Here is a 10996-nt window from a genome sequence, read left to right on the forward strand (position 1 = left end):
TCTCTCTGTCTCTTTTTGTCTCCCTCTCTCTCTGTATCTGTGTCTGTCTCTCTTTCTCTGTCTCTCTCTCGTGTCTCTGTCTCTTTTTGTCTCCCTCTCTCTCTGTATCTGTGTCTGTCTCTCTTTCTCTGTCTCTCTCTCTCTCGAGTCTCTCCATCCCTCTGTTTCTCTCTGTCTGTCTCTGTCTGTTTCTCTCCCTCTGTTTCTGTCGGTCTCTCTGTCCCCCTCTCTCTCTCAGGGATGTGATTGTTCCTGATTAAACAGGATTTCCTGCTTTTCTGACCTTATTGGCTAAATTTGTCTTAGGACAGCCCTGTTCTGCTCCACCATCAGTAATGGGCTACTCTTTGGTCACTCAGAACTTCAGTGTTCCTTTGGAGAATCTGACACAAGTTGTGCCATCTCTGAGCAATCCATCCAGTGCAGAGTCCAGTCAGGCAAACGATACTTACGATACTCTGACGCTAACAGATGTTTCAATGATTCACTGGTCTGACGAGTTGACACGTTATCGTTGCCAGCTGCTGTTCTACTGGCTTCAGTCTCTAGCCCTAGTGGCCAGACTGATGTAGGGCTGAAGAGATGGTATGTACTGTACTTTAGTCAGATTTTCACATATGCACAGGAACTCTGAAGTTCTTAGTGACCATTATGTAGCCTACCTCTCCCAGATGGTGGAGCAGAAAAGTGCTATCCACCTGAAGTGGAGGGTCCTGTGTTGATGTCATCATCAGATATAAGAGAAATGATATAACAGGCCCAGGCTAGTGCTATAAACTATTCATAAAAATACACTCACGTATGTATGCGCACACACAAACAACTATCTCCGAAACACGGGAAATTCACACACGAAATTTCGAATTTCGCAGAGGTTTACAGCGTGAAGGGATGGCTGTTGTATGTTATGTGGTGAAATTAGTACTGTTGTTTCTGTTACTGTTAGTTAGTTACTGTTGTTTCAAAATGCAGAGGCGAAAGGACCTATGGTGTTTAGAGGACGGCTTCAGAGCTTGGTAAGCATAATCCATGTAATTCCTGAACTTGAATTCCACGTATCATACTTTTTAGAGTTTTTCGAATGTGCCTATAGCTAGCAACGAGCCAGGGTGCGCGCGCCGACGTTATTGACACAGAACTCTGTACTGCACAAAACAGAAGTATTTTAACCTGTACTAGTCAGATACATGCCAGGGAAGCCAGGAATAGAGTTAAACATGAAATTCAGTGTCCTTATCCTTTAAACAACACTTGGCATCACACCACATCAAAAGAGAATGCTGTAAGTCAACCTTACGGGTAGTGTGTTTGAAAGCGAGGTGTCGGGAGGTGTTTCGACGAAGGGAAGAGGCAGGTGATGGTCGGTCGCTCGGTTTGATGCAGGATGTAACGCTCCTGCACTCCCGTTTAAACAGTGATGGTAGACTGTTGCGCAAACATTGTCCGTGGATGTTCAGAGTTCAATTTCAGCGCTGCTTGTTGTACAGCAACTGAAATGGTTTAAAAGTTCTTGCCAGAGGTGGATCGTTTGAAGACCCTGTCGAGTAGAGATCTTAGCTAGCAGTTCAGCAATTCCACGGATACAGATTGATTTTCATCAATCAGGCACAAGCTTGGATGCTTGGTTACGGAAAGAAATTTTAGAGCGGAACTTGAGAGTTTGAGAGTGAAAGAATCTGTCTTAACCAGGCCAAGTCCAGCCTGGCTTATGTGCATGACTGGCTTGTTTATGTTCAGGACTGGTAGGATGGAAGCTAGTCATGCCACTGAAATAGCTGTGAATTGAAATGACATGGAATAATGTCTGAAATTAACATAGGTCTTGTCGCTTGGACACATCAGTTCCAATGCTTCCAATGCTAATCCAGCACAATAAGAACAGGATAGCCAGTTAGCTCATAAGCTCACAACAACTAGCAGCAGCTGCAGCTGCACTCAGTGGCTAAAACAGTTACACTGATGATAACATTAAGACATCCCCACCAGGTATTGAACCCCGGTCTCCCGGGTGGGAGTCCAATTCTTTGACCACTACTCTACTTGTGCAGTGGAGATATGCAGATTGGTTTTGGTGTCCTTATTCCAGTCCCTAGTGTGGGTTGGTTTTGGTGTCCTTTTTCCAGTCCCTAGTGTGGGTTGGGGTTAGAATAAGGGTTGGGGTTGGGACAGGATCTGACCTATAAGGCAAGGGGTAAAGGTTGGAATTAAAGGATGAACATGTGGAGGTTTGGGGTATAGTCCCATTAAGTCATCCCCACCGGGTCTTGAACCCGGGTCTCTCGGGTGGGAGTCCAATGCTCTGACCACTACTCTACTTGTGCAGTGGAAATCGGCAGGTTGATTTTGGTGTCCTTCTTGATTTTGGTGTGCTGGGACTACTGCCTCTAGTGGGGCCAGTAGAGAGATGCAGGCCAACATTGTCTGGAGTAACGGAGTAAGGGAGGGAGGGAGGGAGTGATAACCGGACAAACGCTATACTAGGTGCACTGGCTTCCAGCCATGCACAAAAAGGGCAGGAAATTGAGGTGTGTCCTGTTTGCATAGACAGCACCAATTAGTTATTCACACAGAGTGACCTCCACTCCCTTCGATCACAGAACAGTGAGCCAAGATTCTCTTAAGAGTCTGGAATCATCGAATATCCCTGTTATGGTTTCAACATGATATTACATTTCCCCAGCAAATGCCCCAGCAATCAACTGATTCATGATTTTAGCTTCAGATTGATACCAAACATTGTTAGGTTGACTTAGCAGCAGTTATTTACAACACACAGTTACACTTGGTTACAAAAAGAATGCATCAATGCCCATAATTTATTCCCAGGGCTTATTCTCGTGGTGGTTGCATAATATAGTTGGGAGAAAGTAATTTCACTTTATTAAAGAAACAATACGAAGAATGCTTATACTCCTTTGTTTAACTGTGAGTCTCTGTTGGGCCCATGTGTCCTCAGGAATGTCGTGCCCTGGGTTTATCACCGCAGGGAGGGGGGGGGGGGGGGGTAGGAGGACCATGGCAAGGAGAGAAAGAGTTAATGTTTTCCCCAAAACCCCCCTTTCACAGAACCAGTCCTTGCTAAAAGGGTTTTGTCATATTTACTGTGACTTTGACAGGAAACAGTCTAACAAAATGCATTCCTCTCTACATGACCTCTCATTCATTAGTCATTGGGTAGGCGAGAGCAGGATGTCCTGGGACTGCAAGATCTTAATCAGGCATCACCAATATTCCAGTCAGTGAGATGGTCTCACAATATGGTCTATAGAACATTTGTCATGTCCATAACCTGCTACACTGGTGTGATTCGCGAGGGCGGAGGCTTGAAGACGTTGGCGATTTTAAAGCCAGCAACGTCCACGCACAACCATTCAATCTCCGAGCCAGTCAGGGATTGGTCGGCGAGGGTCCAGTTCAACCTTTGATGGACGAACATAGCAAGGACATGCTTCCTAAAGCTAGAGTGAAAGTTGGGAGAACTAGCTTATCTGCTGTTACGCAGTGGGTCTCCTGGAGGAGGATGTCGAGGGCCTTGGTAGTGCAGGCCAGGTGCTCGATGACGTTGATTTTACTGGGGGTGAGCCCTTCGGTGTTCAGCTGCAGAATTCTGGTTTGCCTGTGGCAGCCGAACACCAGCCCGTGTGGTGGTCCTCAGTTGGCAGACTTTGCTTCGCTTACGGTGGTTAATCGCCGTAATTGTTAAACCACAACTCTTCACAACAAAAAAGGGCCACAACTGAAATATTTCCAAGTTACCAACCCAACCCCTAACACTCATGGCGACAGAGTAATTAGGTGGGCTAGCTTGTAGAAGCTAGCCCAACTTGTGATATTCCCACTATTTCTTTAGAGCATCGGACCTCACAGCACAGCCTCTGAGGTGGCTAGAGACACACGGTCTTCACTGGTGAAAGCAGGTGGGTAGCCCGGCACGGCCTACAGTGTCCACGACTGGCTCTGACTCAAGGGGGCGGAGTCTCGCCACCACGCCACGGACACCACAACTCAGACTCTGAGTGAGCTACAGACACACGGTCTTCACTGTTGGTGCCTAGTTTTTTAGAAATTTAACTTTTGAAACTATTCTTTGTCCCATTGAAACTGCTTGAAACTGCTTTTGGAATGTTCAGAAACATTAGGTTTTTAGAGTGGTGGCAGCAGTTGCTTTGAAAATATTCACACATTTTGTAAACTGCTGGCACTCCTACAGTTTTGACAGCTCACACACATATTATACATATCACACACATATATCAAAATGTTCACACAACTGTGCTGATTCGTACAATGTAAGTATGTAAGCTATGTGACTTACAGTTTTCGCTGTATGACGATTTGTTCGGCAACTGCGCTCCCCATTGAAACGTATGGCACCGCACTCTAACTTTTAGAGCTGTTAATTTTGCATGTTTACTCTTTTTCTAACTTGTCGCTATGCCTACAGTTTTAACAGCTTATACACATATTATATATCGAAATGTTCAGACAACTGCTGATTCGTACAATGTAAGTATCTAAACTGTGTGACTTATAGTTTTCGCTGTATGATGATTTGTTCGGCAACTGCGCTTCCCACTGAAACATTGCGTTGAACTCGGCTTGAGCCAAGGAATCCAACGGTACCTCGTTTTTGAAAATCGGGCTTACAGGTCAAAAGTTGCGTGCACAAACGCACCTCCAACTTTGACACGTTGGTGGCGCTAGAGGGTTCGAGCTGTGTACATGGGTCTTGGTGAAAAGACTCAGGGGACTGTCATGAATGAGTGTGCCAATTTTCACAACTTTTTACCATAGGGTTCTATGGGCTGCCATAGACTCCCATGGCAGAAGAATAAATAATAATAAATAAATAAATCATAAATAATAATAAAAGGTACAAACACAATGGTGGCCTTCGCAGCTTTGCTGCTTGGCCCCCAATAACCTGCATCGGTCCTAATGAAGACTATACTATTCCCACACACTTCATCATGGGCATTGGTCCTAATGAAAACTATAGCCTACTATTCCCACACACTTCATCAGGTGCATTGGTCCTAATGAAGACTATACTATTCCCACACACTTCATCAGGTGCATTGGTCCTAATGAAGACTATACTATTGCCACACACTTCATCATGTGCATTGGTCCTAATGAAGACTATACTATTCTCACACACTTCATCAGGTGCATTGGTCCTAATGAAGACTATAGCCTACTATCCCCACACACTTCATCATGTTTATTGGTCCCAATGAAGACTACGGCCCAATCCCAATACCCCCCTTAGCCCTAGCCCTTGGCCCTACCCCTACATTTTGTGCGTTCACGCGTAGGGTAGTGTGTCCCATTCCTTTTAGCTTCTAGGGCTAGGGAGCTATCGAGGGCTAGTGGACGTTCAAACAGCCCTCCAAAACGAAGGTTTTCAGATGCTGACTTGAAACCGAGGGGTAGATGAAAAGTCACACAATGCTTTGCGAACTTAGGCAGGAATATGAAATGGTGATGGGAGAAAAAATCAATTCTGTTACAAATCGCAATTTTTGTGTGTGACGATTTCGCCTTGCTGCCCCAAAATCGATTTTTTTGTTATAAAAAACAACAACCAAAAAACAACTTCCTGCTAGAATGGAACGCTGGGCGTAGTAGCTAGGTTACGGTTATTATTCAGTCAGAAGTAGTGTTGCACGGTATACAGATACTAGAAAGGTACAGCCCTGCCGTCAAAAACGGTACAATTCACCTTATTCACCTGGCAGCCATATTGGTCAGTCTGGGGTGCGGATGTGGAAGTGCCCGTTGACTTCAATGTTAAAAGTTCCCTGTAAAAACACTACTTCAAGAACTGAAATAGTCAAAATAACAGGCTGAATACACTATCGGGGTTACAAACTCATCATTACCAGACCCCTATGCCAAGCCGAGCTGCATCACATTCTGGGCCGGCCACAATGTGATGCAGCTCGGCTTGGCATAGGGGTTCCTGGAGCTCTGTAGCCTGGCTGTACGATCGCGAACTTGTGAACAAAATAAATACCACATACGAGCAAATATAACCTGCTCCGCTATAAATTAAACTGTTAAAACTAAGATGCCTGGATAAATAAATAATTTTTCGAAACGATATATTTGACAGAATCAGTATTTTATGCAAGATTATAATGCTAGTTAGCTTGAAGCCCGAACACGCCCACCCAAGCAGATGAAAACGCGGAGGGCTCGCGGACACGCGTTAATTCCCGCTGACCAGTGGGGACGGGCCCTTTGCCGGGCAAAATACGATTGAATGGGCTTCATTTCTTCATTTTGTTAATGTTACTGGCAGGGGCATTCGGCATCTGCACAGTTGTTTTTGAGTGAGGGCAGCTGAGCTGTCATCGCGCGTCATCACGAGAGTTCTGCGCGTTGCAGGTTGCAGTCGTGGGACTTCTAATAAAAAAATAAATTAAAAAGTTGTGGGACTTGTAGATTTGTATACGGGTGCGCGAAAGTTTGACTCTGGTTTGATCCAATTTGCATGGATTTATTTTAGGAAAAACATGTGAGCAAAATAGTTGAAAACAGTACTCGCACAGTGTGCTCCTAAATTATTTTTTCTGATCGCACAAAACTATTTTTAGTCGCAAATGCGAGTATGTAAAATGGTCGCACCTTAGAGCCCTGCAGCCCTAGTTACGATTGGCCTTTCAAGTCTGCCTATACTTAGGTTACTTAGCTAAGAACCATTTTAAATACAATTTACTTCTAAGGGCAAATACTTAACTTTACTTTCATATCTTCATATCAATATAATATCAAGATCCTATATATATATATATATATTAGTAAAAAGAAAAAAAAAGAAAAAAGAAAAAAAAAGGCCTATTACCCCTTAACTATTTACAAACAACATTACTACCAGCTCATTCAAGTAGATGTCCAAATAACCCACTGTGTCTTGGTCTACTTATTCACCACCTAAAGGGAAGTGCAAAACAGCAAGTCATGACTTTATCCAGAAACAGCAGTTGAACCAATTGCAGCAAAATAGCTAACATTACAGGAATCATCAGTGTAACTGCTTTAGCCACTGACCACTGCCATTAATGTTATGGAAGCTGCTGCTAGTTGTTGTGAGCTCATGAGCTAACTGGCTATCCCGCTCTCATTGTGCTGGATTAGCATTGGAAGCATTGGAACTGATGTGTTCAGGTGACAAGACCCATCTTTATTTATCATACATTATTTCATGTCATTTCAATTCACAGCTATTTCAGTGGCATGATTAGCTTCTGTCCTACCAGTCCTGAACAGAAACAAGCCAGCCTCGCACATAAGCCAGGCTGGACCTGGCCTGGTTCAAGAACTGTGAGAAGTTGGAGTGTAGTCGCGTGTATCCCCTGCTATGTGTCCCCTTCAAGATCCTCGAGCGCCTCATCTACGCCCGCGTCGAACCAATCATCGACCCGCTGCTCCCACAGGAGCAGACCGGGTTCCGACGCGGGAACGCCTCCCAAAAACCGCTGGCGGGCCGATATCGGCAGCGGCAGACTGCTAGGCTCAACAACAGGAAGGCTCAAAAACAGGATTTTCATAGACGCAAATAGACCACCAACAGCTTTAAACAATGACTAAGCAAGAGTCAAAGATACAGTAAAAAAAATCAGGTGCATTGGTCCTAATGAAGACTATACTATTCCCACACACTTCATCAGGTGCATTGGTCCTAATGAAGACTATACTATTGCCACACTTTTGCCACACACTTCACTCTAAGCAAGAGTCAAAGATACAGTAAAAAGAAATCCCCTGTAGATCCCCTGTAGCCCAAAACAATTAAGTTCCACAGTCAGGCTTAACATTTGAATAATTATGAATAATTTTGATCCTGGAATTAACTTTTATATTAAGCAATGAGGTTTGGACCAGAGTCTTTCTACAACACAGTTTTCAAATGAAAAAAGTGCATGAATGTTTTGAAGAATTTTTATGTAGCCTAACTAATAAATCATCCTTATGATGATGGCGCTCTGAGAGCTACAGTAGGCTACCATTGTGAGGGTGGATGAAAGAGAGGAGAAAGCCAGCATGTGTGATTGGCTGATTGTGTACACACTCTCTCTTGAGTCAGATGTCTCGATCTACTCACAGATGTCGACTGTTGCAATATTAAAGTGTCTTGTGTAAATGTCACTGAGATAGAGGGCGGGGTAGAGAGGGGACAAACACCCAGGATCGCTCTTACTTCCTGTCCTCCACATGGCAGTTGGTTAATGCGGTATTCAACTCCCAAAGTATAAGGACTCTGACACTGTCTGCCACCCACACACGGCATACAATTCCAAACTATCTACACGCAAAACTATCGATTCTATGACCATACACACACATTATGAATCCTCTCTCTAAGCTAGGCTACTATAGTATGAAATGTGTACAGTCCCTGTAGCCTAATTCATGCTCGTGTCATTTGCGGAAGTATTACACGAGAAGCAGAAGCGGGTTGTTCGTCTTCCCTCTCTCGACACGACCAACACATCCGTCATTGTGACGGACTGCAGTGTTCTGTGTGACAAATGGCATTGGCAACAGACTGACCTTGCATATGGATGCTCTGTCGGCCTGCTAAGTGTCACATGGTTCTTGTTCTGGCTCTTTCCACAGGACCTGGAAGTGTAGGCCTACAACCTGTCGATCAAGTTGCCTCGTGTGTGGTTTAGGTGCACAGAAAACATTTGAACTAGGCTTACTCAATAATGGAAGTTTTTTTGGGAAAGCAATGATACAATTTTGATGGGAAGAAACAAAGTGAAGGGTCTGCCATGAAATCAGCCTTGACGCATGTGACATGGAAAGAGCTGCACTTCTCCACTGGGTTAATTATTCAAAAGCTCAGTGGAGGAATGTAAGACAAATTCTTCATGTATGGTCTGGTTGCAGGGTTATCTTGCCTACCACGAGTTTGAGTGTATGTCTTTGTGTGTGTGTGTGTGTGTGTGTGTGTGTGTGTATGTGTGTGTGTGTGTGTGTGTGTGTGTGTGTGTGTGTGTGTGTGTGTGTGTGTGTGTGTGTGTGTGTGTGTGCTCTCTCACTAAACGCTGGCACCGGCCTTGGGTCACTTCCAAGACGGCTGATTGTAATTGATGGAATGGTTTTGATTTAGCATTCCATCCATATCCATCTGTGTCATGCTCAATATATCACAATTTCCTATGCAAATGATCCACTCAAGGATCGTTTTGATTAATGGCTCAATGACAGGTGCATTATAGCCATGTTATCCATTGGTCTTTCAACAGCAATGCCTGGTGGACTACTGCTCTACTGCCTCCTGGTGGCCTAAATTCCAGTCGGCAAGGCCTGATGCATTCTGTTGTGGTACTGTATTAACACCGATGATGATGATGATGATCCTGCTGATTAAACCAGGCCAGGTCAAGCCTGGCTTATGTGCGTTGGCTGGCTTATTTCTGTGCAGGACTGGTAGGACGGTAATGTGTGATAAATAAAGATGGGTCTTGTCACCTGGACACATCAGTTCCAATGCTTCCAATGCTAATCCAGCACAATGAGAGCGGGATAGCCAGTTAGCTCATGGGCTCACAACAACTAGCAGCAGCTTCCATAACACTAATGATAGCGGTCAGTGGCTAAAGCAGTTACACTGATGATAACATAAAGTCATCCCTACTCTACTTGTGCAGTGAAGATCGGCAGGTGGGTTTTGGTGTCCTTCTTCCAGTCCCTAGTGTGGGTTGGGGTTAGAATATGGGTTGGGGTTGGGACAGGATATGATCTATAAGGCAATGGGTAAATTGAAAGGATGTGAAAGGATGAACATGTGGAGGTTTGGGGTATAGTCCCATAAAATCATCCCCCCCAGTCCCATCTTCAACCTGTCTCCAGGGTGGGAGTCCAATGCTCTCACCACTACTCTACTTGTGCAGTGGAGATCGGCTGGTTGATTTTGGTGTCCTTCTTGATTTTGGTGTGCTGGGACTACTGCCTCTTGTAGTGCCAACAGAGAAATGCAGGCCAACATTGTCCGCAGTAACAGAGGGAGGGAGTGATAACCGGACGAACGCTATACTAGGTGCGCTGGCTTACAGCCACGCACAAAAAAGCATCAATACATTAAGCTAATTCCCCCATCACCACCTAAAGCTGTGCCCGTTAACAGTCAGTCTAATCACCAAAAATAAACCACATGTAGGCGTAGAGCGACTGGTGCATCACATCCCATACAAAAATGAATTACTATAGGATTTTAAGTGTCCTAAAGTGAAGCCCTATAGGACCGCGCCATCTTTGAAAAAAACGCGTCATTGGCGCCTCTGACAAGACCTGTGGCTACAAGCCATTAAGCGTTTGCGGTGCCCATTTTATATCACGGAAGGTTATTTTGACTACCTGGTTTCACTGGAATGTCTGGTTGAAATGTAGAGTAATATCTTAAGTAAACAGTAACCCATAACTTGGCTGCACGCTAAGCTAAAGCTAAGTTCAGGAAATTAAGCCTAATGATAGTTAGCTAACAAGGCCCAGGGAGTCGGAGATGGCTAACGGCTAGCAAAACCTAATGAAATGGTGAGTCCTGCTTTTCAGCTGAATGCATTTCAGATTGATCATTTTGGCAATGTGTGTGAATTTGCGAGAGGCATCTGCCTGCAGGCCTACCTTCTCAAGACACAGTGTTGCTACACCACTCTCAGGACAATGAGGCCACGCCCACACCACTCTCAGGCAAAAACTACCAGAGCGATTTTCACAAAACTCAGTGGAGAGGTGTAGAATGGGCCAACCTAGAACCCATAATATTGTAGAGCCGATCCGAATAACTGGGGGGATATATGAAGGAAAATTAACATTTGTTCCACTTCAAATACACCTATTTTACTAGGATTACCATACTGCCCGGTGGCCGAATGGTTAAGGATTTGGACTGTCAGTGTGACGTCCCAGTGAGGATGACTCTTTTTTATCCCCGAATGATGGCTCTTTAGAATGAGGAGTCAAATTGATTTGCTGTTTTCGC

The sequence above is a fragment of the Borostomias antarcticus genome, assembly GCF_949987555.1.
Source record: "Borostomias antarcticus genome assembly, chromosome: 15".
In the NCBI taxonomy this organism is placed as follows: Eukaryota; Metazoa; Chordata; class Actinopteri; order Stomiiformes; family Stomiidae; genus Borostomias; species Borostomias antarcticus.